This window comes from Prionailurus bengalensis, chromosome E2, assembly GCF_016509475.1.
Source record: "Prionailurus bengalensis isolate Pbe53 chromosome E2, Fcat_Pben_1.1_paternal_pri, whole genome shotgun sequence".
NCBI lineage: Eukaryota > Metazoa > Chordata > Mammalia > Carnivora > Felidae > Prionailurus > Prionailurus bengalensis.
The window spans coordinates 6295845-6320611 of record NC_057352.1 but is presented as its reverse complement, the minus strand read 5'-3'; the positions used below and the strand labels follow the sequence as shown (position 1 = coordinate 6320611).

General features: G+C 38.2%; 1 pseudogene; it reads left to right on the top strand.

Moving 5' to 3' along the window:
* The first annotated feature begins 921 nt into the window (after window positions 1–921).
* The window catches only part of LOC122495255, a 55141-nt pseudogene continuing 31295 nt past the window's right edge, over window positions 922–24767 (top strand).

The following is a 24767-nucleotide window of genomic DNA, read 5'->3' as shown; positions in this document are numbered from 1 at the left end:
TCATAAGACTTGCTTCTTTCTCTCTCAATAAACTGTTTTTAAAAATCTAATTTTCAAGTATAAAGTAGTCTTCCAAAATAACTGAGAACAAAGATTTTTAAAAATTGCAATTGCAATGATATTTGGCAATTAAGGACTTAAGCAGAATGCAGGTACCATCTGGTAGGTCTCAAAGGCGTTTGGATTTATAGTTCATCTCGAGAGGTGTGGATTCGAATATCAAATTTAAAGAGAGAAAAATTGATGAACACTCATAGAGGCAGAAATGTTTGTTCCTTTAAAGCAACGTGCCAGCTCTCCGCCCCCACAGCCTAGGGCCTGGAGGGGAACGCCAGGGAACGCAGTCCAGCGAATGGGGAGCAGAAGTGACAATTCAGTGAAAAGCTCTGATGGGGGGTTAGTACCAAACTGCACATTCGCCACAGAAGAGTTTTGCATTTCGCATTCTAGCGTCCATCACCGACACTGACCACCCCGGCTTTTTGCCTCATTAAACAAGGAGCTGTCATGTCAAGGTCTCAGTCGACCCACGAGGACCTCCGGCCCCAGGTCCCCGTGCTGCTACGCCTCCCTCGCTGGCCGCACGTCTCCACCTGTCGCTACAAATGTTTCCCTGGGCACCGTGCTCAACCTGTCAAATACCACTGCTCCCAACAGAAGCGGCCCACCCTTCCCTAACGTTGTACCCAGCCTGGCTCCAAACGACACCAGCGGGATTGGAAGGAATCCAAAAGCAGAGCTCTAAATCGCCGGGGAGAAAGGACAAACAGACTGGCAGATGCAGGGAAAGGGACGGTGCGCAGGCCGGGATCCAGTGACTCAAGCCCGGGCTGCCAACGGTCGCGTCCTCGACCCGCCTCCGTCCCGCCCCACGACGCACGCGCACGCGCACGCGCACGCGCGCTATTCTAGAGACCCGGAAGCGGATCGCGCGGAGCAACGGGCACGCTCGGGTGAGTGAGTCTCCGTTTTTCTGGTTCTTACCAGCGGTCGCGCTCATCAAATCCCTCCTCCACACCCAGGTTTCGGGGTCACCTGGTAAGGTAAAATCCTGGAACCCACTCGTCCCTCTCGCCGGAAGTTCGTCCCTTTTGCTTCTCGCGTTGTGTCCATAAGACTTTCCGAGCCCTGTCGCTTGGTTCGGGTACCAAGTGTCTGCGTTCCTTTCCGGTTAAAATCGCTCAGAGGCAAGTACGGGCCCCAGGCCCACTGCCTTTGGCCGTCTATCGTATGTTGGAACTATTCTTTGATGTCTGGTAAATAACTTTATAGTATTTCATTACACAGGCGTTAAGCATGTTGATGATCTTTTAACATTCAAAATCTAGTTTAGTCAGTTAATTTAATACTCAACAGTTCTCTTCTTCTCTTAAGTTATCTTTTACATTACCGAGTTCTGAGCTGAAGTCTCCAACTAAGTAGATGTTCTCCTCAAGTCCCCTTTGTCTTTTCAGTACAGATGTTGATGGATGGGCTGGATTGATGTGGAACTTTGTTCCAGCAGAGCCCATCCGTTCATGATGCAGAGACTGCTCAGACCTCATCTCCACAGGTGACCCTTTTTCATGTTTTCCAGGACTAGTTGCTATTTGTAATTTAATATAGTTGTTCTGAAAAAAGGAATTAAATGCTTGGGTTTGATTACACCCATGAAAGAGAAGCTTCTCTTGTTTGAGGAATATGAAAGGTTATGATCTGGAATTAGGACAAGCCCTTTCCACTTAAACATGTCAAGGCCACTATTTCAGAATTTACTTATACCCAGTTCTGCTCACTCCACTCAGACTTAAGGGTAACTTGGTAAAGTAACTCTTCCTGTGATCCCCAGGGCACCCACCTTTAACATGAGTCGATAGACCAAGAATTCTGAACATGAGTTAATAAGATCCCTGAAATGATCCCTGAAATGATTGGGTGTGTGTTTGTCTTTGGCAGTTTTCTGGGAGAGGGTGTGCAGTTATCATTAGACTTTACAATGTGACCCAGTTCCAAAAATAATGAAAACCACTAAGAAAGAGGAAGGAGCATAGTCTTAGAGACAGAGGCACGCCTCTGTCAGCTTCACCCTCTTTCTGTGTATCCTAGCTAAATCTTAAAAATTTGATCATCTCGTCTTTTGACATTAAACCTTCTTACAGCTTGCCATCACCAGCAGGACAAAGATCTAAACTCTCCGTATGGCTACCAGGGAGCTCTGGACCTGGGGTGGCCTTTAAGAATTGTTCTAAATTGATGGAATGGACAGGATTCTGTGTCCTGCATCAACCATTCATTGCATGTTGGTTGCCTAAGGAGGAGCCAAGAACTTGAATGAGGCACCTCCCTTTGGCTCAGTGTCAGGTAGACCGAGGACAATTCAGTTGCAATAGAGTATGTAGGTTTCAGCAGGAGGGGAGGGCTTTCTGAAGAAATGGGTGAAAATGCACTTGGATAACTCCATATAGGAGTTTATTATCCCTGTATCCCTCCTGTTGCAGTTGGCAGCAAAGGACGATCTTTCTCCCATAGTGAGGTTCTCCCTATATGTATATTATGGCAGAAGAAGGGGTTATGATGATTCTAAACATTAAGCAACATAACTTTTTGTCACGCAGTATAACCTTACCTGAGAAAGAAGACCAGAAGAAGGAAAAAAGGAGGAATGGCTCTTTTCCAGGTAAAAGTCATATTTTTCATTGATTGTTCTTCCTAAAATGTCACATTTTGGACTTGTTAATCTTCTTCGTCTCCAAGGTATCCTGCCTACAATGTTTACTCACACCCAGGGCCTCCTCCCACTCTCCTGTCATCTCCATGCAGATTCCATCTCACTGTGACCCAGTGACATAGAACTTAATGAAAAGGCTCATTTTAGGTGGTAATCCTATGAAGGATTTTCTACATAGGCAAGGACTGGAAAATGGGAGTAGGCTTTGTGGTGTCCTTGGAGTTGGGCAGTAAGGATTCTTCAGAGACCCCTTCTGGATCGTTTTCAGCTCCTATAAACCAGGATTAAAGAGATTACATATGTTAGTAATGTATTAATGTGCACAAGTACCTGAGAAACCCTGGAAAGTAAGACTGACAGGGTAGATTTGCTTTGTCTTATTTTACAAATGCCTTTTGACGTTAAAGAAGGGAGTCCTTGTGCTTCTGACTCCAAAGTATTAATTCTTTGGAATAGAGTGGGAAGTTCAATGTAGGAATAAGGAATACAGAGAGTGTTTTATTTTATTAACATAATTGGTTTTAAAGTGTAGAATCAACCTACTTGTGTAACAGTAAGTGTTCTTTAAATTAGTATTTTTTTATTTTTTATTTTTCTAATGTTTATTTTTGAGGGCGAGAGAGCAGGGGTGAGCAGAGAGAGAGAAGAGGACGGGGGATCTGAAGTGGGTTCTGTGCTGACAGCAGCAACCCTGATGTTGGGCTTGAACTCATGAACTGTGAGATCATGACCTGAGCCCAAGTCAGCTGCTCAACCAACTGAGCCACCCAGGCGCCACATATTATTTATAGCACATCCATCTCATACAGACCATGGTGTTCATTTAGGAAATGTTACACTGCACATTTTTTAGATAGAAATGTTTAATTTAGCCAGACATAGCTGCAGAACCTTCTGTCATCAGGGAGGCTGGTGCTAAATTTTCATTTTACTAATTTTTAAATATTATTTTTATTTTTTATTTTTTTGTATTAAATCCTTCTAGTATGTATTTTTGTGGTTCAGTTCCACAGAGTGATGCAGTTTAGAAACTAAGAAGTAAATATCCCCTTGCCTGTCATATCTTCCATCATCACGGATTGTCTTCATTGGGAACTGATGTCCTCTTTAGTGCAAATCTTCTAAAAATGCATTTATATGTTGTAATGAGATTTTAGAATATATTCTCCAGTAAATGTTTAATCATCATATTTTATTCTACAAATTGAAATATTTACATACCATATGTCTTGAAGTTGTTTTCATGTTAGGAAACATAGAGATAACTGCTTTTTTAGATCCTCATTGGAACATTCTCTAAATGAAGATACATGAGTCCTTTACAATTTCTTACTGTTTCAAAGAATGCCATGGTGGCTGCTTCTACCAGGCTGACTTCACTACAGATATCTAAGGATATCTTAAGATTGTACATCTTTACCGTGATTAACCAGATTAATGATGGTCTTTCTGAGGAGGCACAGACATTCCACTTAGTAAATAAAGATTTTAAACCAACTGTCTTGAACATCCTCAGGTAAATGAAAACATGGAAGAAGTAGAACAGTGTTTCAACAAATAGAAAATGTCAATAAAGAGATAGAAATTATAGTAAAGGGATGGAATAGAAATTCTGGAGTTAAAAAAGTATAAACACCAACATTGAGAATCCACTAGAGAGTTCATCAACAGATAGACAATAAGAATAAAGAATCCGTGAACCTAAACATAGGTTAACTGAAATTATCAAGTGTGAACAGAAGAAAGGGGACAAAAGCAGAATAAAAGGGGAAAAAAAAAAGAAGAAAAATGAACAGAGACTAAGAAACCACTATTAAGAATACTGATATACACATAGTAGGAATCCCAGAAGGAAAGGATAAAGAAGAAAGGACAGAAAGAATATTTGAAGAAATAAGAGTTGAAAACATGCCAAATTTATCAAAAACAACTTACACATCCAAAAACTCAATGAACTTCAGCTATGACAGATGCATGGAGATCCCTGGCAAGCACATAATCAGTCAACTTTTATAAGACAAAGGAGTGAATGCGGAACGTAGCAAGACAGAAACAACTTCTCGTGTACTGGGCTTCTCATAAGTTTAACAGCCTATTTCTCTTCAGAAACTGTGGAGGCCAAGAAGCAGTCTCCTGTGGTATTAAAAGTTTGAAAGATTAAAAAAAAAAATCCTGTCAGGAATTCCTTACGAGGCTAACTATACTTCAAAATTGATAGTGATATTAAGAGACTCCTAGAGGAACAAAAGCTGAGGGAGTTCACACTTACAGACTTAGCCTACATGAAATACCAAATGGAGTTCCTCAGGCTGAAATGGATGAAACCTAGTAAAGGTAGCTACATAAGTAAATATAAAAGCCAGTATTATTTTATTTTTGTTTTCTAACTTAGTTTTTCCTATGTGTCTTAAAAGACAACTGTGTAAAACAATAATAAAAATCTGTTCTTGAGTGTATAAAACATCTGTTCACATCTCTTACAGATAATTTTTGACAGTAAGAACATGAAGGGTGACTGTATAACAACAGTTGTTTGTACGCTATTAAAGCTAAATTAGTATCAACTGAAATTCAAATATCATTAGTTTAAATGTAAACTATAATCCCCAGGATAATCACGCTGAAAATAACTTGAAAATAGAAAAATGAACATAAAGGCAATCAAAATAGTATGCACCCACATAGACACCTACAAGAGGATGAATTATGAAAGAAAATATTAGATGTACAAACAACAGATGTTAGAAGTAATTCTTATCAGTAGTAACTTGAAATGTATACAGATTAAACTCTTCAATAAAAGATATAGGAATTATTTTTTTTAATGTTTTAAAATGTTTGTTTATTTTTGAGAGGCAGACATAGCATGAGTGGGGGAGGGGCAGAGAGAGGGGGAGACACAAAATCCGAAGCAGTCTCCAGGTTCTGAGCTGTCAGCACAGAACCTGATGCAGGGCTCAAACTCACAAACTGAGATCATGATCTGAACCGAAGTTAGATGTTTAACCGACTGAGTTACCCAGGCGCCCCAAGGAATTAGTTTTTAAAAATGATTCCACTCTATGTCTATAAAAGGCTCACTCTGCTTTTTAAAACTCTTTATTTAGAGAGCTTGAGTGGGGGAGAGGGAGGGAGACAGAATCTCAAGCAGGCTTCCCACTGTCAGCCAGAGTCCAATGCGGGGCTTGAACTCATGAACTGTGAGATCATGACCTGACCAAAATCCAGATCATGTGTTTAACTGACTGAGCAACCCAGGTGCCCCAAGCCTCAATTGAGATACAAAACAGGTTCAAAGTGAAGGTGGAAAAAGATTTTCCATGCAGATAGTAATGAAACTTAGTTGGGTACCTATACAAATATCAGACGAAATAGCTTTTAAGTTGTAAAACTGTTACCAAAGATATTGAAGAACATTATGTATTGAAAAAAGAGCCAATCCATCAAGAAGATAAAACAACTATAAACAATATGTACATAACAACAAAGCCCCCAGTTTTTTGAAGCAAAATGGAGGAGATAGTTCTAGTATACTAGCTGGAGACCTCAGTGCTCCCTGTTAATAATGGATACAACAACCAGACATCAATGATAGAGGACTGTGTGTAAACCAGCTAGATTCAGCGGACATATACAGAATACTGCATCCAACAAAAACTCAAAAATTAGAAGTAGAAGGGAACTTCCTCAATCTAAAAAAGGGTATTATTAAAATTCCATAGCTAACATCATACTGGTGAACAACTGAAAACTTCCCCCTAATACCAAGAACAAAACAAGTGTGCCCATTTTGCCACTGGAACTTCTAATCAGAGAAAATACAGAGGAAAAATAAGTCAAATGTGTCAAAATTGGAAAGGAAATCACACTATATTTGTAGAAGACATGATTTCATATTTAGAAATAAAGAATCCTCAAACTACCAGTGATAATAAATTCATTGAAATACAGAATACAATATCAACACTCAAAATTCAGTTGCATTTCTGTACAGTAGCAATCAACAACTGGAAATTAAGTAAACAATTCCATTTACATGAGCAAGGAAACAAATGGGAATAAATTTAAGAAAGTAAATGGAAGATTTATACACACTGAAAACTACAAAGTTGCTGGGGAATATTAAAGAAAACCTAAATAAATGTCAAGATACCCTGTGTTTGTGGATTGGAAGACTGTAAAATGGGAGTCCTCTCCAGAGTGATACAAAGAGTAATGCAGTCCTCAGCAAAATCCCAACAGCCTTTTTGGCCTAAATGGGATTCCTGATTCTAAAACTAATACTGAATTGGTAAGGATGCCAAATAACCAAAATAAATGTGAGAAAGAAAATATTGGAGGACCTAGAATTCTTGACATCAAACCTTAACTACAAACGTTGAGTAATCAAAAGCGTAATTCCAGCAGAGGCTAGAAATACAGATCACAGTGATAGAACTGAACTTCCACAAAATAAACCCATACATCTGTAACCTATTCCTTTTTTACAGTAGTGCCAAAAACAGTGGACAAGGACAGTCTCTTAAATGGTGCTGGCACAACTAGATATCCGTGTGAGAATGAAATTGAAAATGCCTTATATAAAGAAATCAATCCAGAATTAATCAAAAGACTGTGTGTAAGAGCTACAAGTATAAAAGTCTTAGGTGAAAACATAGGGGTAAATTTTCATGACCTGAGCATTGGCAGTGGATTTTTATACATGATCCCAAATCAAAAGAGAAAAAGACAAAGTAGATAAATTGGTCATCATCAGAATTAATCATGTCTGTGCACTGAAGGACATTATCACATAGGTGAGGAAATGGGAGGAAATAATTTGCTAATCACATATCTACTAAGGGTCTAGAACTTAGAATGTATGAAGAACTTACAGAAATCAACAACCAAACACAAAAACCCAACTTATAAGTGGTCGAAGCATTTTAATAGACATTTCTCCATACAAGATACACAAATGAAACAAGCACATGAAGAGATGTTTGATGAAAGTAGTCATTAATAAAATGCAAAATCAAAACCACAGTGAGACCATTTCACACCCACTAGGATGACTACTGTAAAAGAAAAACAACAACAACAAAATGTTGGTAAAGATGTGGAGAATGTAGACTCATGACACATTACTGTGAAAAGGGTGTAGGTGTTGTGGAAAAGACTGTGGCAGATTCTTAAAAAATTAACCATGTGACCCAGTAATTCCACTCCTAGGAAATAACCAAAAGAATTGAAAACAGGTATGCAAACACTTACTTGTACTACAAAATTCATGGCAAGTTACTAATATTAGCCAAAGGTGATAACAACCAAATGCCCATCAGTAGTTGAGTGAATATGGTCTAGTCCTGCAGTGGAATACTCTGCAGCCAGAAGAAAGGAAATGTACCACTGATACATACTATATCATGGATGAACCTCAAACATTATTCTAAATGAAAGAAGGCAGATGCAAAAGGTCACATTTTTGTTGCCATTCCGTTTACATGAAAAGATCCAAAATCGGTAAATCCATAGAGACAAACCATTCATTAGTGGTTGCCATGGACTGGGGAATAGGAAGCACCTGCTTAATGGGTAAAGGATTTCGGGCTGATAAAAATGTTTTGGATCTAGACAGAGGTGATGTTTGTGAGTGCACTAAATGCCCCCGAATGGTACTTTTAAATGCTAATTTTATGTTAAGTGTAACTTGCTGAAAATTATATTCCATGGATCAAAGAGCACTCACTCCAGCCAAGTCAGTCTTTACACATCTGTGCTTCTCTTGTTTTGTGTCAAATAAGAACACTTTCCCTGTCCACTTGCTGAAATGTGTTTTCCTTTCAGGGGCGGTTGACATTCAGGGATGTGGCCATAGAATTCTCTCAGGAGGAGTGGGAGTGCCTGGACCCTGCTCAGAGGGCCTTGTACAGGGACGTGATGTTGGAGAACTACAGGAACCTGGTCTCCCTGGGTGAGGATAACTTCTCTCCAGAAGTTGGTAATTAACTTTTTATGTCTTTGCATTTTCTATTGAGAGCCCCTGACGTGATCATAAGAGTTTCAAATCCCTATTCTTAAGAGAATGATTGCAGCTGTTTTGATTGAGAATGTGGCAAATGGACTCTAACTTCCCTTTTCTTCAGAAATTCTGCATTCCTGCTTGTTTAGGTATTTGCAGAACATTAGTAGTCAGAAAAGCTTAAGGTAGGGAACTGGTGATGAGGAGCACTGGGTGTTATATGTAAGTGACGAATTACTAAATTCTCCTGAAACCAATATTACACTATATATTAACTAAGTAGAATTTAAATAAAAAAATCTGGGAGTTGGGAGAATAGGATTTAAAACCCTTAAATTCTTAGCAAAGTCAAATTTCACTGACATCTTTAAAGATAAGGCTCAGAGACAATAAGGTTATTTAAAGTTGGGGAAAAGAAGGAAACCTTATGGTGAATTTTCATAAATAACTGATTCTGTGGTTTTGCACTTGTGCTTTTGGTTCAGTAGTTCTTGGAAGAGAACCAGTATTCTGCATACCTAAAATAATCCTTAAGCATTCAGGCAGTCAGTTAACTTGTTTTGACCTTTCCCAAGGTCAGGCGTTTAACTTACAGCACAATCATATTCCCTTAGATGTGCAAGCACAAGCAGCATTCCCACATTGCCCGTTATTCCTTGTGTTTCACTCTTGCTTTTCTGAATCCAGGTCCTGGCCTTTCCTCAGATTTTTCATTGAGCTAAACAAACTATACTGGTATCTCCTGGTATATTAATTTTGAGCACCAAAGCACCTCAGTGTCCACATGTCCTGCCCCTCCCCACACTGTAGAAAGACCCCTATTCATAAACAGTATAGATTGCTCAGGAGAGCAGCTTGATTTGGTGTTTAATAATAATGTGTGTTTAATAATGTATGAGGATATGATGAAGGAAACAAGGTCTTTTAACAAATCCGTATATTACAATCTAAAAATTGATCTAGCAGGTTAAGTTAATAAGTACCACATTTACAGAAAATAATATGCTCTGGAATTCTAAACAATTCTTCCTTGAGAACTAAAGACAGAATTTACATTCCATAAGGAACACACAGTAGGAAAAATGAAAGATATGTTGAGAATCACTGAATTATGAAATACCGTGTTCAGGTAAACACATTTTTATAAAGATTAAGAATTAAGGAAGATAGACATCTGTATGATTTCATGCACACTTATATAATAGCCAGTGTATGGATGAGCTAATTACGAAGTTTCATTTCATTATCCAGTTACATGGGCAAAAAATATGTATAGTGTATAATGTGTGTTTGGAAAAATTAAAATTAGAGAAATTATTGCTATGGAAACATTTATAAAAAGAAAACTTACAAACATTGTATATTACAATATTGTTTGAATACCATACTTGAGAAACTTCCTGTGTTCAGTATAAAGTATTGTTGTGGTGTGTAATTATGTAATTTAGTACAAAAGATTTATCTTCCATCTCTATTTGATAGGAATCCCTTCTGATGGATTTGCAATCAAGGAATTATCACCAACAGAAGACATTAATAAAGGCGAATTTTACCACTTAGTGATACTGGAGAGAAATGAAAGTTATGGAATCAAGGATTTTGATCTCCAGGAATCCTGCGAAAATATGCATGAGTTTGAGAGTCAGTGGGGATATGATGCAAGAAATTACAAAGAAGTGCCTTTGTCCCATAACAAAAATCTCACTTGTAGAAAAGACCAGCAACTTAATCAGACCTCAGTTACTCTTCCTGAAAAGCAGAGTGTTTCTGTAAGAAATAATACGTACCAGTATTTCATGGATGATGAGCCATTTATGAGGAATTTGCTAAAAATGGACAATAACAGAAGTGGTGCTGGAAACCAGTACATAAACTGCGTGGAAAATAGAATTGGATTAAGTTTGCAGGCACATCTGGCTGAACTGCAGAGATTTCACAATGAGGAGAAAATGTGTGACTGTAATCTGACTGAGAAGTCTGTCAACAGTGGTTCCTCAGTCTCACCACTTCAAAGAATTCCTCCCAGTACCAAAAACATTTGGAACAAATACAGGAAGGTTTTTAAGTATCCTTTGTTACCTGCACAATACAGGAGAGCATACACTAGAGGAATTTCTTACAAATGTAATGACTGTGGGAAGGCTTTTAGCAAAAGTGCAAACCTCATGAGTCATGAGAGAATTCATTCTGGACAGAGACCTTACAAATGTAATGACTGTGGCAAAGCTTTTACAGACCGTTCAAATCTTATTCATCATAGAAAAATCCATACTGGAGAGAAACCTCACAAATGTAACGAGTGTGGCAAAGCATTTACCCAATTTGGAAACCTTGCTAGGCATCAGAAAACACACACTGGAGAGAAACCACACAAATGTAATGTGTGTGACAAAGCTTTTACTCGAAGTTCAAGCCTTATGGCACATCAGAGAATTCATACAGGAGAAAAACCTTATAAATGTAATAAATGTGATAAGGCTTTTATCAAACATTCACACCTTTGGGGTCATGAGAGAACTCATACTGGGGAGAAACCTTACAAATGTAGCGAGTGTGGCAAAGCCTTTGCTGAGCGTTCACATCTTACTCAACATAGAAAAATCCATACTGGAGAGAAACCTTACAAATGTAAGGAGTGTGGCAAAGCATTTACCCAATTTGCAAATCTTACTAGGCATCAGAAAATACACACTGGGGAGAAACCATACAAATGTAATGTATGTGACAAGGCTTTTACCAAAAGTACAAGCCTTATGAGACATCAGAGAATTCATACAGGAGAAAAACCTTATAAATGTAATAAATGTGATAAGACTTTTAGTAAACGTTCAGACCTTTGGGGTCATGAGAGGACTCATAGTGGAGAGAAACAAATGTAACGAGTGTGGCAAAGCCTGTACGAGCATCTTGCTCAGCATAAGAAAATCCATACTGGAGAGAAACCTTATGAATGTAATGAGTGTGGCAAAGCTTTTACGAGGCATCAGAAAATACATGTGAAAAGAAAGAGTATAAACTATATCATGTGTGGTGGTGCTTTTATTCAAAGTTTAAGCTTTGGGTGTCATGAAAGAACTCAAAGTGGAAAGAAACCTTGCAAATAAAATAAGCAAGTGATCAAGACTTACTCAACATCAGAGATTCCATCCTGGAGAGGAACCATATGAAACTAATGTATGTGGCAATGCTTGTAACCAGGGCTCACATCTCACCTGATATCAGAATATAAATCTCTGAAAGCACACAAATGGAATGTATGGCAAGGCTTATCCAAAGCTTATACCTTGTGGAACATAATTCTTTCTGGAGAGAAACCTTACAAATGTAATGAATGTGATCAGACTTTTAAAAATGTACAACTTTGGGGAGGGGGTTAAAATAGGCAAATGGGATTAAGAGGTACAGACTTCCAGTAATTAAAAAGATGTGTGGTCTTGAAAGAATTCACATGAAAATCATACAAATGTGTTAAGATATTTACCTCAAGAAACACAGAATTTATACTGGACAGAAACATTACATGTGTAATGAAGGTGATAATTGTTTAGCCAATTCTCAGTGGACTACAGTACGAAAATTCACACTAGGGGGAACTAGGTCTATTTGGAGGATTAGCCAATCTTAGGTGTTAAATTCCACAGAAAATTAAAATTATGTAATGTGTTCAATGGAATAAGTATATCTATAGAAAGACCTAATCATCTTCTGTTTAAATTTTTTTAAGATTTTATTTTCCTGTCTATACCCAACGTGGAGCTCAAACTCACAACCCCAAGATGAAGTCCCATGTTGTTCTGACTGAGCCAGAAAGACACCCCTATAGCTGCTTTTTACTCAATTATTTAAGGTTTCTTGAGGCTACGTTATTATTGATGACTCATAACCTCAAGTTTGGAATCCACTGATGTTATACTCTTACTAAATACATTTCACTTGTCAACCATAGTGGTTTCAGAGAAAGCATCGGTAAGGTTAAAGGAACCTATTTCATTAGGTGGGGCTTAGTCATAGCTATATGCCCTGGAAAAATAGGATGCTAATTTTAAGATACATTATAGTATAAATCTGAGACATTGGGAAGTGGCAGGGAATAGATCTAAAACTGTTATCTAATTTTCCATGTTTTCTATGGTCACGAGTATTTCTCTAGATTTGTTGATATGATTGAGAGCCTTTGTTGATTATTATAGGAAAGGATTACTCTGTCAGATCATCATGAAACAGTAGGTTGGGAAATTGAAAGAATTACAGTTTCATGTGGCAATGATAGGTTACTAGGGATGGCATTTGGATAGAGAAAATGGAGGGGGAATGATGGTCTCTCCCTCTTTTGAAAGGTAATAGTTGTATTTCATGGATGAATAAAAATTACTCTTATTTTTGGAAACTGAAGAGAAAGTTGTAGAGAACATTTTAATCAAAATAACCAAAGTAGGCGTACATAGGTGACTCAGTATGTTGTGTCTGACTCAATTTCAGCTCAAGGTTTTGTGATCAACCTCTACATTGGGCTCTCTGCTGAGTGTAGATCCTGCTTAAGATTCCCTCTCTCAGCCCCTCTTGCCTACTCATGCTCTCTCTCTAAAAAAAAAAAAAAAAAAAAAAAAAAAAGAAAGATAAACGCAAAAGTAGTATGCTTGTGAAGGTCTTAAATTTGGCCACTGAAATTGCATTTTGATACCATTTGATTTAGGATATCTTATTTCTCATATCTAAGTAACTAAAATATGAGTATGAGCTTTTGTGTAACCCTAAGTAAATCATGTGCCTTTTATTAGCCCAGGTGCATCACACTTCACTGGGGCATTTCATAATGAACACTAATAATACATCCTTGTGCTCTCTAGGTTGAATGCCATCCACAACAATTTTTTTTTCATGTTAGATTCAAACCTACAGTTTTGGAAATACATATTCATAAGTTGAATTTGAGTTACATACTCCATAGTATATCTCATATTATTTTTGTGGCTGTAGTGAAAATACCATAGCAATGCAATCTCAAACTCTCACCCTCTAAAGTCTGCCTCCTACTCATGAATATACTCCATACGATTATATTTCTGCACGCTTTTGTGCTGAAATGAGGCCCATGTGTTGTACCATTAACATTAAATGAAAGTAGAAAAGTAGCAGGCATGTGAAAAGTATTGGGAAATAGAAAAATTAAGAAGTAAGGGTAAAGATACTGTAAGAAGTCAGAAGAAGTAAGAAGATACTGTAAGAAGTAAGGATAAAGGCACAATCTATATTTTGTGCTGGAGTACTCAGGGACATAATTTGAAAAGATAAATCAAGAATTTACTTTCAAGAATGAACATACACAATGGGAATCTTTTGATAACTAGAAATCTCACATATTTATCCTCTGAAACATTTTTTTGCTCGTTTGCACTTGTGCTTACTCCACTGGAACAGGATGTTTGGATGTAAAGAATTGATGACTCCCTACAATTAAGTGTTCACAGAATATTTATTACATAATGATGCTTTCTCGGGAGAGCAGGGTAGACTTTTCAAGTTCTGAAAATGGCTAGAGAAAGCAGGGAATGGTGACTACTTTGTTATGATGCATCCTGTATGGGGCTAGGGTGATGGTACTCATTGACACTGTGAACTTAGAACTACTGCCAAGGGATGGGCCTCTCGGGCTTTATTATTAGCTTGCCCTGCCCAGATGAGGAGAATAGTAAGAGGTAATGACGCTTCACGGGTACCATTAGTCGGGCATCAAGAGTAGAGTCAGACTGTTTACTTCTGACTGTCTTGGTTGGGAAACACCACAATCTTCCTCATGCTAACTACCAACTTCTTTTTCCTGATGCACACATACTGTCTACTGCACAATATGATTGTGGAAAATGGTTGTGAAATACTGTTTAGACAAATTACCAAAGATATTTTTAGACTTGTGATGTCATGATTCTTTTTCTATTAAGTTACAGTCTAATATTAATACAGACTCAGAAGTGAGAGAATATTTCCCAACTACAAGCCTTTTATAGATCTCTCACTTTAAGGGAGAATGGAATGAATTGAATCTCAAAATCAGTCCTTCCATTTTTCTACCAAGATACTAGACAGGGAGTGCCTGGGTGGCTCAGTTGGCTAAGCATCAAACTCTTGATTTTTGTCTCAGGACATGATCTCATGGTTCGTGGGATGGAGTCCCAGGTCTTACTCCACACTGAGCATGGAAAAATGAACAAACTTTAAACAACCTTTTAAAAAGGTACTAGAATCAGAATATCTGTAATGAAACTTGGCAAATTAGTTTTACATTCAGGTAAATAAAATCAACTTAAATTCAAAGGAAATCTATAAGAAAACACCGAGGACTAATAACTTTTGACTTATTTGGAACACATATCATACTGGTCATGGGTTGCATGCCATATTATACCCTCCGGATAAAGAACAAAGTCTGCTGATAAAATCTCTTTCATCCCACAGTTATCCTTGACTACCCTGTCATTTAATAATGGGTATATTTAAATTTGGTCTGCGAAATGTTTACCATCTTTTTCTTTTACCTTCTGTTATTTAGGTGTGACTATGTAGTTTGAAAAGTCCCCAGTATCTTTAATTAATTAGTTAATTAATTTGAGAGAGAGTACATGCAAGTGGGGGGCTGGGGCAGAGGGATCTTAAGCAGGCTCCATGCTCACTGCAGAGCTGACACAGGTCTCAATCCCACAACCCTGGGATGTTGCCCTGAACCAAAATCAAGAATCTGACGCTTGACTGAGCCACCTCACTGCCCCTCTAATATCCTTATCAAAATTACATTATTAAAATGTGTAGCTAATTGGGAAAAACCTCCTGGGATTATTTCCATGTAAATGAGACAAAACCTAATAAAAAAAAAAAGGCCTTTGCCCTTCATCATTCATCCTTCTTGGTCACACAGTGGCCATCCTGCCATAAGGAGAGAGAGTGCTGAGTGCTAAAGGAGGTGGAACAGGCAGAGAACTGCCCAGGAGACCTGTCCCATCCCAACCTGCATCCCTGGGCTTCTTGTTATGTGAGAAAGATAAACCACCTAGTTGTTTCAGCCACTGATTTCCAGGAGGACTGTCACAAATAAGAACTGTCCTACCTGACCAATGAGATTAATATTTGTATTGAGAGTAGAATGGAGCATTTGAGAGGGAATCTTGAATTTAACATTTTGTAGCTGCTACCAAAAGACTGAGGGGGAGGAGCCAACATGGCAGAACAGCATGGAAGTTTTTTGTGTGTCTCACTTCCATGAAATACAGCCAGACCAACACTAAACCATCCTGCACACCTAGAAAACTGATCTGAGGATTAACACAACAATGTACAACCTGAACCTCAGAATTCAGCAGGTATGCAGTGTGGAGAGGTGAACTTGGGGAGAGAGAAGCTGCGGAGGGCAGGGAGCCGCTTTTGCATGTGGAGAGGATGGAGACAGGAGGGGAGAATACTGGAAAAGCACCACTCCCCAAAAGCAGAGGGAGAGAAAGTGGACAATTGGAAACAGCCACAGGAACTGAAGTAAAAAGGGAGAAAGGAGAAGGGAGAGGGTTTAAATTCCATTAAGACTGTAAACAGGCGGAGCGCAGAGTCTGCAACTCCGCAGCACGATACCTAGTGGTGCCCTGGTGGGAAGGGTGAATCTCCAGGAACAGAGTGGGGTCTGGGAGGAGTTCGGGCCACATGAAGAGAAGTGGTTCCACTGATGGGAGGACATTTGGTAGAGGCTGTGAGGCCACCTGGGCCCACCAGACCCCAGGCAATGGCCGCATTCACTGATGCTGGACAAGGTCATTAAGGGTGAAGCCTGGTGCCAGATGTGTGCTGTGATTTTCCATTATCCCTGAAATGCTGCTGCTACACTGTCTCGCGAGCTTTTTCTGGGGCAGGCTGGCACCTGGCTGCAGTCTCTTGACATTGGCAGCAGCATGGTCCTGTGAATGTTTCTGGGTGTGGCCAGCACCTGGCCATTGCTCAGTGAGACCCTCCACAAAGGGGCGGAACAGGTCAAAGCCACAGTCCCTCAGAAGTGGGAGGCTGGGGAAGGCAGCCACATCTGAGACAAAACTCAGGAGGGAGGTGCTGCCTGGGGCTTGGTCATGGACAGTGTGGAAGCAGGCAGTGGACAGAAGCCAAAGACAAAAGACAGGTGCGTGATTGCTGACTGGGGAGAAAAGAGTTCCGATACTAGAGACTGAATAGCTGTGTGATGCCATTTTCACCGCTCCTGCTCATGCGCATATACACCTACAAGCACCACAACCATCCACCCCAGTAGGCTAGCAGCACCATCTAGAGGAGAAGGTAGCTGTTACTCTAAGCCCCGCCGAACTGGGCCAACCTCACTCTTCAAGAACACAAGTCTCACCACCTGCTTAGTTTATAGACTATAAAGCGCTTCATAGTTTGACTTCTGGGGGAAAACAAAGTAATTTCAGTCATATTCCAGTCTGTTAGCTGGTCCAACTATTTAATTTTCTCTCTTTTTTTTTCTCTTTTTCGTTTCTTTTCTTTTTCTTGAATACAGAAAGAGAAAAAATTCATTTTTATTTTGCATTTTTATTAAAAATATTTTTCCTTAATTTTTTCTATGTTTTTTACTTTTCTGTAAATTTTTAAAAGTTCTATTTGCCTTCCATCATTTCATTTAATCTACTTCAGTGTATTCATTTTTTTCAAATTTTCAAACAATTTTTTTTTTATATTTTTCCCCCTTTTACTCTAATCTATCAAGCCACTTTCAACACCAAAACACAGCTAGGATCTAGCATCATTTATTTGATTTTTTTTCTGTGTGTTTGTTTTTAATTTTTAAATTTTAATATTTTAAAATTTTATTTTTTTAATTTTAATTTTTTCTACCTCATTAATTCCTTTTCTCCCTTCAAAATGTGGAAATGAAGGAATTCACCCCAAAAGAAAGAGCAGGAAGAAATGCCAGCCAGGGACTTAACCAACACAGATGCAATAAAGATGTCTGAACCAGAATTTAGAATCACGATAATAAGAATGCTATTTAGAGTCAAAAATAGACTAGAATCCCTTTCAGTGGAGATAAAAGAAGTAAAAGCTAGTCAGGATGAAATAATAAATGCTATAACCAAGCTGAAATCTCGAATGGATGTCGTGGCAGCAAGGATGGATGAGGCAGAACAGAGAATCAATGATATAGAGGACAAACTGATGGAGAATAATGAAGCAGGGAAAAAAAAGAGATTAAAGCAAAAGAGCAGGATTTAAGAATTAGAGAAATCAGTGACTCATTAAAAAGGAACAACATCAGAATCATAGGGGTCCCAGAAGAGGAAGAGAGAGAAATAGGGGTAGAAGAGTTATATGAGCAAATCATAGTGGAAAACTTTCCTAACCTGAGGAAAGACACAGACATCAAAATCCAGGAAGCACAGAAGACTCCCATTAGATTGAACAACAACCAACCATCAACAGGGCATATCATAGTCAAATTCAAAAGATACTCAGGCAAGGAGAGAATCATGAAAACAGCAAGGGAAAAAAGTCCTTAACCTACAAGGGAAGACAGATCAGGTTTGCAGAAGACCTATCCATAGAAACGTGGCAGGCCAGAAAGGAGTGGCAGAATATATACAATGTGCTGAATCAGAAAAATATGCAGCCAAGAACTCTCTACCCAGCAAGGCTGTCATTTAAAATGACAGGAGAGATAAGTTTCCCAGACAAACAAAAATGAAAGGAGTTAGGGACCACTAAACCAGCCCTGCAAGAAATTTTAAGGGGAGAAAAGATGAATACATACATACATACATACATACATACATACATACCAAAAGCAACAAAGACTAGAAAGAACCAGAGAACACCACCAGAAACTCCAACTCTACAAGCAACATAGTGGCAATAAATTCATATCTTTCAGTACTCACTCTAAACGTCAATGGACTCAATGCTCCAATCAAAAGACATAGGGTAACAGAATGGATAAGAAAACAAGATCCATCTATATGCTGTTTACAAGAGACCCACTTTAGACCTAAAGACACCTTCAGATTGAAAGTAAGGGGATGGAGAACCATCTATCATGCTAATAGTCAACAAAAGAAAGCCGGAGTAGCCATTCTTATATCAGACAATCTAGACTTTAAAATAGAGACTGTATCAAGAGATGAAGAAGGGCATTATATCATAATTAAGGGGTCTATCCACCAAGAAGACCTAACAATTGTAAACATTTATGCACCAAATGTGAGCACACCCAAATTTATAAATCAATTAAACACAAACATAAACATAACATACATAAAGAACATAACACAATGTTAACACAAACATAAAGACTCATTGACAGTAATACCATAATAGTAGGAGACTTCAACACCCCACTTACAGCAATGGACAGATGATCTAATCGCAAAATCAACAAGGAAACAATGGCTTTGAATGACACACTGGACCAGATGGACTTAACAGTTATATTCAGAACATTTCATCCTAAAGCAGCAGAACATACATTCTTCTCCAGTGCACATGGAACGTTGTCCAGAATAGACCACATAATGGGACACAAATCAGCCTTCAGCAAGTACAAAAAGATCGAGATCATACTGTGCATATTTTCAGACTACAACATGATGAAACTCGAAATCAAGCACAAGAAAAAATTTGGAAAGGTAACAAATACTTGGAGACAAAAGAACAGCCTACTAAAGAATGAATGGGCCAACCAAGAAGCTAAGGAGGAAATTAAAAAGTATATGGAAGCCAATGAAAATGATAACACCACAACCCCAAACCTCTGGGATACAGCAAAGGCAGTCAAAAGAGGAAACTATATAGCAATCCAGGCCCTCCTAAAGAAGGAAGAAAGATCTCAAATACACAACCTAGCCTTATGCCTTAAAGAGCTGGAAAAAGAACAGCAAATAAAACCCAAAACCAGCAGACGACAGGAAATAATAAAGATCAGAGCAGAAATTAATGCTATCGAAAAAACAACAACAACAAAAAAAAACAGTAGAACAGATCAATGAAACCAGAAGCTGGTTCTTTGAAAGAATTAACAAAATTGATAAACCCTAAGCCAGTTTGATCAAAAAGAAAAAGGAAAGGACCCAAATAAATAAAATCCAGAATGACAGAGAAGAGATCACAACCAACACAGCAGAAATAAAAACAATAAGAGAATATTATGAGCAATTATATGCCAATAAAATAGACAATCTGAAAGAAACAGACAAATTGCTAGAAACATATACCAAACTGAAACAGGAAGAAATAGAAAATTTGAACAGACCCATAACCAGTAAAGAAATCGATTTAGTAATGGAAAATCTCCTAAAAAACAAGGGTCCAGGGCCAGATGGCTTTCCAGGGGAATTCTACCAAACATTTAAGGTAGAGTTAACACCTATTCTCTTGAATCTGTTCCAAAAATAGAAATGGAAGGAAAACTTCCAAACTCTTTCTATGAGGCCAGTATTACCTTGATTCCAAAACCAGACAGAGACCCCACTAAAAAGGAGAACTACAGACCAATTTCCCTGATGAACATGGATGCAAAAATCCTCAACAAGATATTACCCAACCAGCTCCAACAATACATTAAAAAAAGTATTCACCACGACCAAGTGGGATTTATACCTGGGAGGGAGGGCTGGTTCAATATCTGCAAAACAATTAACGTGATTCATCACATCAATAAAAGAAAGGACAAGAACCATATGATTCTCTCAATAGATGCAGAGAAACCATTCGACAAAATACAGCATCCTTTATTGATAAAAACTCTCAAGAAAGTAGGGATAGAAGGATCATACCTCGAGATCATAAAAGCCATATATGAATGACCCAACGCTAATATCAATGGGGAAAAACTGAGAGCTTTCCCCCTAAGGTCAGGAATAAGACAGGGATGTCCACTCTTGCCACTCTTATTCAACATAGTATTGGAAGTCTTAGCCTCTGCAATCAGACAACACAAAGAAATAAAAGGCATCCAAATCAGCCAGGAGGAGACCAAACTTTCACTCTTCACAGATGATATGATACTCTATATGGAAAACCCAAAAGATTCCACCAAAAAACTGCTAGAACTGATTCATGAATTCAGGAAAGTTTCAGGATATAAAATCAACACACAGAAATTGGTTGCATTCCTATTCACCAACAATGAAGCAAGAGAAAGAGAAATCAACGATTGATCCCCTTTACAAATGCACCAAAAACCATAAAATACCTAGGAATACAGGTAACCAAAAAGGTGAAAACTCTATACTCTGAAAGCTATAGAAATCTTATGAAAGAAATTGAAGAAGACACACAAAAAAAGGAAAAATATTCCATGCTTCTGGATAGGAAGAACAAATATTGTTAAAATGTTGATACTACCCAAAGCAATCTACATATTCAATGCAATCTGTATCAAAATAACACCAGCATTCTTCACAGAGCTAGAACAAATAATCCTAAAATTTGTATGGAACCAGAAAAGACCCAAATAGCCAAAGCAATCTTGAAAAAGAAAACCAAAGAAGGAGGCATCACAATCCTGGACTTCAAGCTATACTACAAAGCTGTAATCATCAAGACAGTATGGTACTGGCACAAGAACAGACACTCAGATCGATGGAACAGAAAAGAGAACACAGAAATGGAACCACAAACGTATGGCCAACTAATCTTTGACAAAACAGGAAAGAATATCCAATGGAATAAAGACAGTCTCTTCAGCAAATGGTGCTGGGAAAACTGGACAGCAACATGCAGAAGAATTAACCTGGACCACTTTCCTACACCATACGCAAAAATAAACTCAAAATGGATGAAAGACCTCAATGTAAGACAGGAAGCCATCAAAATCCTCGAGGAGAAAGCAGGCAAAAACCACTTTGATCTTGGCCACAGCAACTTCTTACTCAACACGTCTTCAGAGGCAAGGGAAACAAAAGCAAAAATGAACTACTGGGACCTCATCAAAATAAAAACCTTCTGCACAAAGAAGGTAACAATCAGCAAAACTAAAAGGCAACTGATGGAATGGGAGATGATATTTGCAAACGACATATCAGATAAAGGGTTAGTATCCAAAATCTAAAAAGAACTTATCAAATTCAACACCCAAAAAACAAATAATCCAGTGAAGAAATGGGCAAAAGACATGAATAGACACTTCTCCAAGGAAGACATCCAGATGGCCAACCGACACATGAAAAAATGCTCAACATCACTCATCATCAGGGAAATACAAATCAAAACCATCATGAGATACCACCTTACACCTGTCAGAAAGGCTAACATGAACAACTCAGGCAACAACAGATGTTGGCGAGGATGCAGAGAAAGAGGATCTCTTTTGCATTGTTGGTGGGAATGCAAGCTGGTGCAGCCACTCTGGAAAACAGTATGGAGGTTCCTCAAAAAACTAAAAATAGAATTACCCTACAACCCAGCAATTGCACGACGAGGCATTTATGCACGGAATACAGGTGTGCTGTTTTGAAGGGACACATGCACCCCCATGTTTATAGCAGCACTATCAACAATAGTCAAAGTATTGGGGCGCCTGGGTGGTGCAGTCGGTTAAGCGTCCGACTTCAGCCAGGTCACGATCTCGCGGCCCGTGAGTTCGAGCCCCGCGTCAGGCTCTGGGCTGATGGCTCAGAGCCTGGAGCCTGTTTCCGATTCTGTGTCTCCCTCTCTCTCTGCCCCTCCCCCGTTCATGTTCTGTCTCTCTCTCTGTCCCAAAAATAAATAAACGTTGAAAAAAAAATTTAAAACAATAGTCAAAGTATGGAAAGAGCCCAAATGTCCATCAATGGATGAATGGATAAAGAAGATGTGGTATATATACACAATGGAGTATTACTCAGCAATCAAAAAGAATGAAATCTTGCCATTTGGAACTACGTGGATGGAACTGGAGGGTATTATGCTAAGTGAAATTAGTCAGAGAAAGACAAAAATCATATGACTTCACTCATGTGAGGACATTAAGAGACAAAATGGGTGAACATAGGGAAAGAAGACAGGAATAATATAAAAACAGGGAGTGGAACAAAAGAGAAGAGACTCATATGTGGAGATCAAACTGAGGGTTGCTGGAGGGGTTGTGGGAGGGGGGATGGGCTAAATGGATAAGGGGCATTAGGGAATCTATTCCTGAAATCATTGTTGCACTATATGCTAACAATTTGGATGTAAATTTTAAAAAAATTAAAACTAAAATTAAAACAAAACAAAACAAATTTAATAACAAAACTCCCCAAAGGGCTTAAGATTGTATGTGATAGATCCACAACCATGACCTGTTTGGAGAATGCACAGACCTATTTCTTTATGGCAGCCTTTACCACTAATGAGAGAATACAGCAGTGGGGTGGGGTAATGAATTAATGGAAAGACAGTAAATGCCATTTGTCAAAACTGTCTGAGGGATTTGATCCCAGTACTTATTAAGATATATACTTTTCCTGTTGTCTATCCCTGAAGCCAGCCAGGGGTTTATTGCTACTTCACTTAAGAATGTGTATCAAGTAATATTTGGTGGGTATTTTACACCTTAGTTGTATCTTCAATGCCAATATCATCAAACAAATTTTTAACATCAAATGAGATACTGTACTTGCAAATTGAATACTAACAAAATTGCATATTTCATGTTTTCCTCATGAGTACAAGACCTACTAACTCCCATTTATTCCTAGCCTTACTCCTCCAGTTGAGACCAATATTGTGTCACCATTGCCTAATATTTGACTACAAAATTGACTTTTCAGTATGTTTCATATCCCAATTTTATACTAACTTAGATGTCAAGATAATGTGACTATGCGTGAGGTTGGCAAACTTTTATGTAAGGAACATATATAAATATTTTATTTTTTGTAGGCCATACTGTTTCTGTTACTACTCTTCCAGTATGCCCTTATTGGGTCAAAAGTTCCTAAATATGAGTGTGGCTGAATTCCAGTTACACTTCACGTAAAAAACAGACGTTAGGCTGTTTTTGGCTCATGTTCTGTAGGTGGCAGACTCCTGATCTACACAAAGGAATTAAGAGCACTAGAATTAGTAACTAGTGGACTGTTTAAGAAACTAACAGTCTAGCATATATAAAAGTCTAGCATATGTAAAAGAAACCTATACTAATAGTAGCACAGGGCAGGAGTGGAGAACTGGAAGTCCATGTGGAAAGGAAGGGTCGGATGCTCTATATGAAGAAATATAAACTCACGTGAAGGTATACTGTGGTCAACTGTACTGAATAACCCCTAAAGCAAACACACAAAAAATAATTACAGGCAACACCATTGAACCAAAGAAAAGGATTTAAAACAAAATCATCTGTAAAAATTGACTTATTTCAAAGAAAACAGAAAGAGAGGGAATACAGCAAAGGAGACATCATGAAAGCAATAGCAAGATAATGTAAATCTATATAACAATATCTGTAAAAAGACATAGTCTAAAGGCCCCATTGAAAAGCAAACATTGTCACTGGTTGTTTTGTTTTTTTTTTTTTTTTAGTTTTATTTATTTGAGAGAGAGAGGTTGAAAGAGAATCTCAAGTAGGCTCTGTGCTGTCAGTTTCAACATTGGGCTCAATTTCAAGAGCCATGAGATCATGACCTGAGCTGAAATCAAGAGTCTTAAACCTATAACCATGTGAGCCAACCAGGCACCCCTGACAATTGGATTTTTTAAAGACAGACAAAAATATATTTCCTAGGGGAAATTCCCTTCAAAAATTAAGGACACAAAGTAAAATCCTGGACAAAAGATAAACATAAATGCTATTAAAAATAGAGTAGCTATATTAAGATCAAAGTTAATTAAAGACCAAATAATATGACCAGGGAGAATGAAATCTATTTCATAATCACAAAGGGGTACATTTACCAGAATGATATCAGAACCCTAATTAATCCCTTGTTTTCACTACACACAAATACACAAATACTCCCCATATTCATGTCAGACACTAGAATCATGATGGACATCCCATAGTTCACGAACACACACACACATACAGAAACATTACACACAGATCCAAACACTTGCATATGAGCTACATTCAAATCCACA